The sequence below is a fragment of the Triticum aestivum genome, chromosome 4A (genome assembly GCF_018294505.1).
Source record: "Triticum aestivum cultivar Chinese Spring chromosome 4A, IWGSC CS RefSeq v2.1, whole genome shotgun sequence".
NCBI lineage: Eukaryota > Viridiplantae > Streptophyta > Magnoliopsida > Poales > Poaceae > Triticum > Triticum aestivum.
In genome coordinates this window covers 408,996,159-409,003,141 of record NC_057803.1, presented here as the reverse complement: position 1 = coordinate 409,003,141, position 6,983 = coordinate 408,996,159, and positions in this window count along the sequence as shown.

Here is a 6,983-nt window from a genome sequence, read left to right as displayed (position 1 = left end):
CACTCGGGCCGGCGCGGGCGGGGCGGCGATGCAGTCCCGCCCGGGACAGGTGGCGATGGCGGATTGGTCCGGCAGAGCGGGCGGACATGACCGCTGCCCGGATTTTTGTCCGACGGCGGCGGGTGGAGTTTTTCTAGGGTTAGGGTGGAAGAAGACCCCGAATTTTTGGAGGAAGAGCTATTTATAGGCATAGAGGGAGCTAGGAAGCTCCAAATGGAGTGCGGTTTTCGGCCACGCGATCGTGATCGAATGCTCTAGACGATAGGAGGGGTTTAGGTCAGTTTTGGGCCAAATTGGAAGGGTGTTGGGCTGCATCACAAACAAGGCCTTCTCGGTCCCTCGGTTAACCGTTGGAGTATCAAACAAAGTCCAAATGGCACGAAACTTGACAAGCGGTCTACCGGTAGTAAACCAAGGCCGCTTGGCAAGACTCGGTCCAATCCGGAAATGTTTAACCCCCACACAGGAAAATAGATAGAAAGGGGCACCGGAGGAGATAGGAGCGCCGGAATGCAAAACGGACAACGAGGAAAATGCTTGGATGCATGAGACGAACACATATGCAAATGCAATGCACATGATGACAAGATATGAGATGCATGACAAAGGCAACAACACACGAAGACAAAAACCCGAACGCGAGGAAATAAAATAACTTAGTTCCAGAAACGGCAAGAGTTGGGATACATATAAGGTAAATTACATCCGGGGTGTTACAACAAAACAAATAAATCCTCGCAACCAACGCAAATAGGGGTTGTCAATCCCTATAGGGCCACTTACGAGAGTGATATCTGATAGATATGATAAGATAATTTTTTTGGTATTTTTATGATAAAGATGCAAAGTAAAATAAAGGCAAAGTAAATAGCATAGTAGTAGGAGATTGATATGATAAAGATAGACCCCGGGGCCATAGGTTTCACTAGTGGCTTCTCTCGAGAGCAAAGGTATTCTACGGTGGGTGAACAAATTACTGTTGAGCAATTGACAGAATTGAGCATAGTTGTGAGAATATCTAGGTATGATCATGTATATAGGCATCACGTCCGAGACAAGTAGACCGACTCCTACCTGCATCTACTACTATTATTCCACTCATCGACCGCTATCCAGCATGCATCTAGAGTATTAAGTTAAAAACAGAGTAAGGCCTTAAGCAAGATGACATGATGTAGAGGGATAGACTCATGCAATATGAAGAAAACCCCATCTTGTTATCCTCGATGGCAACAATACAATACGTGCCTTGCCGCCCTTACTGTCACCGGGAAAGGACACCGCAAGATTGAACCCAAAGCTAAGCACTTCTCCCATTGCAAGAAAGATCAATCTAGTAGGCCAAACCAAACTGATAATACAAAGAGACTTGCAAAGATAATCAATCATACATAAAAGAATTCAGAGGAGATTCAAATATTATTCATAGATAGACTTGATCATAAACCCACAATTCGTCGATCTCAACAAACACACCGCAAAAAGAAGATTACATCGAATAGATCTCCACAAGAGAGGGGGAGAACATTGTATTGAGATCCAAAAAGAGAGAAGAAGCCATCTAGGTACTAACTATGGACCCGTAGGTCTGAGGTAAACTACTCACACTTCATCGGAGGGGCTATGGTGATGATGAAGAAGCCCTCCGTGATCGATGCCCCCTCCGGCGGAGCTCCAGAACAGGGCCCAAGATGGGATCTCGTGGATACAAAAAGTTACGGCGGTAGAACTAGGGTTTTGGCTCCGTCTCTGATCGTTTGCGGGTACGTGGGTATATATAGGAGGAAGAAGTACATCGATGGAGCAACAGGGGGCCCACGAGGGTGGACGGCGTGCCTGGGGGGGTAGGCGCGCCCCCTACCTCGTGGCCTCCTGTTACGTGGCTTGACGTAGGGTCCAAGTCTCCTGAGTTGTAATCGATGAGAAAATCACGTTCCCGAAGGTTTCATTCCGTTTGGACTCCGTTTGATATTCCTTTTCTTCGAAACCCTAAAACAGGCAAAAACAACAATTCTGGGCTGGGCCTCCGGTTAATAGGTTAGTCCCAAAAATAATATAAAAGTGGATAATAAAGCCAATAATGTCCAAAACAGTAGATAATGTAGCATGGTGCAATCAAAAATTATAGATATGTTGGAGACGTATCAAGCATCCCCAAGCTTAATTCATGCTCGTCCTCGAGTAGGTAAATGATAAAAACAGAATTTTTGATGTGGAGTGCTACTTGGCATAATTTCAATGTAATTCTTCTTAATTGTGGTATGAATATTTAGATCCGAAATATTCAAGACAAAAGTTTATATTGACATAAAAATGATAATACTTCAAGCATACTAACTAAGCAATTATGTCTTCTCAAAATAACATGGCCAAAGAAAGTTCATCCCTACAAAATCATATTGTTTAGTCATGTTTCATTTTCGTCACACAAGAATGCTATCATCATGCACAACCCCGATGACAAGCCAAGAAATTGTTTCATACTTTAGTAATCTCAAACCTATAAACTTTCACGCAATATATAAGCGCGAGCCATGGACATAGCACTATAGGTGGAATAGAATATAATGAGGGGGGTTATGTGGAGAAGACAAAAAAGGAGAAAGTCTCACATCAACGAGGCTAATAAATGGGCTATGGAGATGCCCACCGATTGATGTTAATGCAAGGATTATGGATTGCCATGCAACGGATGCACTAGAGCTATAAATATATGAAAGGTCAACAAAATAAACTAGTGGGTGTGCATCCAACTTGCTTGCTCACGAAGACCTACGGCACTTGAGGAGGCCCATTGTTGGAATATACAAGACAAGTTCTATCATTAAAAATTCCCACTAGTATATGAAAGTGATGACATGAGAGACTCTCTACTATGAAGATCATGGTGCTACTTTGAAGCACAAGTGTGGCAAAGGATAGTAACATTGTCCCTTCTCTCTTTTTCTCTCATTTTCTTTTTTTTTCTTTGGGCCTTTTCTTTTTTTATGGCCTTTCTCTTTTTTTGGGCCTTCTCTTTTTATGGCCTTTTCCTTTTTATTTATTTATTCCTCACTTGGGACAATGCTCTAGAAAATGATGAGCATCACACTTCTATTTTTTTACAACTCAATGTTTACAACTCGATACTAGAACAAAGATGACTCTATATGAATGCCTCCGGTGGTGTACCAGGATATGCAATGGACCAAGAGTGACATGTATGAAAGAATTATGAATGGTGGCTTTGCCACAAATACTATGTCAACTACATGACCATGCTAAGCAATATGATAATGATGAATGTGTCATGATGAACGGAATGATGGAAAATTGCATGGCAATATATCTCGGAATGGCTATGGAAATGCCATAATAGGTAGGTATGGTGGATGTTTTGAGGAAGATATAAGGAGATTTATGTGTGAAAGAGCGTATCATATAACGGGGTATGGATGCACCGGAGAAGTTTGCCCAACTCTCAATGTGAGAAAGGGCAATGCACGGTACCGAAGAGGCTAGCAAGGATGGAAGGGTGAGAGTGCGTATAATCCATGGACTCAACATTAGTCATAAAGAACTCACATACTTATTGCAAAAATCTAAAAGTCATCAAAAACCTCGGTACTATGCGCATGCTCCTAGGGGGATAGATTAGTAGGAAAAGACCATCGCTTGTCCCCGACCGCCACTCATAAGGAAGATAATCAAATAACACCTCATGTTTCAAATTTGTTGCATAACGTTTCCCATACGTGCATGCTACGGGACTTGCAAACCTCAACACAAGTATTTCTCAATTTCACAACTACTCAACTAGCATGACTTTGAAATTATTACCTCCATGTCTCAAAACAATCATCAAGCATCAAACTTGTCTTAGTATTCAACACACTCATAAGAAAGTTTTATTATTAATCTTGCATACCAAGCATATTAGGGTTTTAAGCAAATTACCATGCTATTAAGACTCTCAAAATAATCTAAGTGAAGCATGAGAGATCAATAGTTTCTATAAAACAAATCCACCACCATGCTCTAAAAGATATAAGTGAAGCACTAGAGCAAAATTATATAACTCAAAAGATATAAGCGAAGCACATAGAGTATTCTAACAAATTCCAATCATGTATGTCTCTCTCAAAAGGTGTGTAAAGCAAGGATGATTGTGGTAAACTAACAAGCAAAGACTCAAATAATACAAGACGCTCCAAGCAAAACACATATCATGTGGCGAATAAAAATATAGCTCCAAGTAAAGTTACCGATAGAAGTAGACGAAAGAGGGGATGCCTTCCGGGGCATACCCAAGCTTTGGATTTTAGGTGTCCTTAGATTATCTTGGGGGTGCCATGGGCATCCCCAATCTTAGGCTCTTGCCACTCCTTGTTCCATAATCCATCAAATCTTTACCCAAAACTTGAAAACTTCACAACACAAAACTTAAAGTAGAAAAATCTCGTGAGCTCCGTTAGCGAAAGAAAACAAAAGACCACTTCAAGGTACTGCAATGAACTCATTATTTATTTATATGGGTGTTATGCCTACTGTATTCCAACTTCTCTATGGTTTACGAACCATTTTACTAGCCATAGATTCATCAAAATAAGCAAACAACACACGAAAACAGAATCTGTCAAAAACAGAACAGTCTGTAGTAATCTGTAGCTAGCGCAAGATCTGGAACCCCAAAAATTCTAAAATAAATTTCTGGAAGTGAGTAATTTATCTATTAATCACCTGCAAAAATAATTAACTAAATATCACTTTCCAAATAAAAATTATAGCAGTTCTCGTGAGCGCTAAAGTTTCTGTTTTTTACAGCAAGTTCAACAAGACTTTCCCCAAGTCTTCCCAATGGTTCTACTTGGAACAAACACTAATTAAACACAAAAAACACAACCAACACAGAGGCTAGATAATTTATTTATTACTAAACGGGAGCAAAAAGCAAGGAATAAAAATAAAATTGGGTTGCCTCCCAACAAGCGCTATCGTTTAACGCCCCTAGCTAGGCATAACAAGCAAGAATAGATCGAGGTATTGCCATCTTTGGTAGGCAATCCATGAGTGGATCTCATAATAGATTTATAAGGTAATTTAATTTTCTTTCTAGGAAAGTGTTCCATGTCTTTCCTTAATGGAAATTGGAATCTAATATTTCCTTCCTTCATATCAATAATTGCACCAATCGTTCTAAGGAAAGGTCTACCAAGAATAATAGGACATGAAGGATTGCAATCTATGTCAAGAATGATAAAATCTATGGGCACATAATTCCTATTTTCAACAATAAGAACATCATTAATTCTTCCCATAGGTTTCTTAATAGTGGAATCCTCAAGGTGCAAGTTTAGAGAGCAATCATCAAAATCACGAAAACCTGACAAATCACACAAAGTCTTTCAAATCATGGAAACACTAGCACCCAAATCACATAAAGCATAGCATTAATGATCTTTAATTTTAATTTTAATAGTTGGTCCCCACTCATCATAAAGTTTTCTAGGGATAGAAACTTCCAATTCAAGTTTTTCTTCATAAGATTGCATCAAGGCATCAATGATATGTTTAGTAAATGCTTTATTTTGACTATAAGCGTGAGGAGAATTTAGCACAGATTGCAACAAGGAAATACAATCAATGAAAGAGCAATTTTCATAGTTAAATTCCTTGAAATCCATAATAGTGGGTTTAGCAACATCTAGGGTTTTAATTTCTTCAATCCCACTTTTATCAAATTTAGCATCAAGATCAAAAAATTCAGAATTCTTGGAACGCCTACTAGGTAAAGGTGGATCATATTCAGTCCCATCATTATCAAGATTCATATTGCAAAAGAAATATTTAATAGGGGACACATCAATAACTTTTAGATCTTCATCATTATTTTCATAGGAACTAGAAGAACACGCTTTTATAAAGGCATCTTTCTTTGCACGCATCCTAGCGGTTCTTTCTTTGCACTCATCAGTGGAAATTCTCATGGCTTTGAGAGACTCATTGATATCATGCTTAGGTGGAATAGATGTAAGTTTCAAAGAATCAACATCAAGAGCAATTCTATCAACGTTCCTAGCCAAATCATCAATCTTAAGCAATTTTTCTTCAATCATAGCATTAAAATTCTTTTGTGAAGTAATAAATTCTTTAATATTAGATTCAAAATCAGAGGGCATCTTATTATAATTTCCATAAGAATTGTTGTAGGAATTACCATAATTATTAGAGGGATTACTAGGATAAGGCCTAGGGTTGAAATTTCCTCTATACGCGATATTACCAAAATTGTTCCTACCAACAAAATTCACATCCATAGATTCATTATTATTATCAATCAAAGTAGACAAGGACATATCATTAGGATCAGAAGAAACACTCTTATTAGCAAATAATTTCATAAGTTCATCCATCTTTCCACTCAAAACCTTTATTTCTTCTATCGCATGCACCTTTTTGTTAGTAGGTCTTTCAGTATGCCATTGAGAATAATTAACCATAATATTATCTAGGAGTTTAGTAGCTTCTCCTAAAGTGATTTCCATAAAAGTGCCTCCCGCGGCCGAATCTAAAAGATTTCTAGAAGCAAAATTCAATCCGGCATAAATTTTTTGTATAATCATCCATAAATTTAAACCATGAGTAGGGCAATTACTTATCATTAATTTCATTCTCTCCCAAGCTTGTGTAACATCTTCATGATAAAGTTGCTTAAAGTTCATAATATCGTTTCTGAGAGAGATGATCTTAGCAGGAGGAAAATACTTAGAGATAAAAGCATCTTTGCACTTGTTCCATGAATCAATACTATTTTTAGGCAAAGACGAAAACCAAGCTTTAGCACGATCTCTAAGCGAAAAAAGAAAATAGCTTCAATTTAACAATATCATTATCCACATCTTTCTTCGTTTGCATGTCACGCAAATCAACGAAGTATTTAGATGGGTAGCGGCATCTTCACTAGGAAGGCCGGAGAACGGATCTTTCATAATAAGATTCAGCAA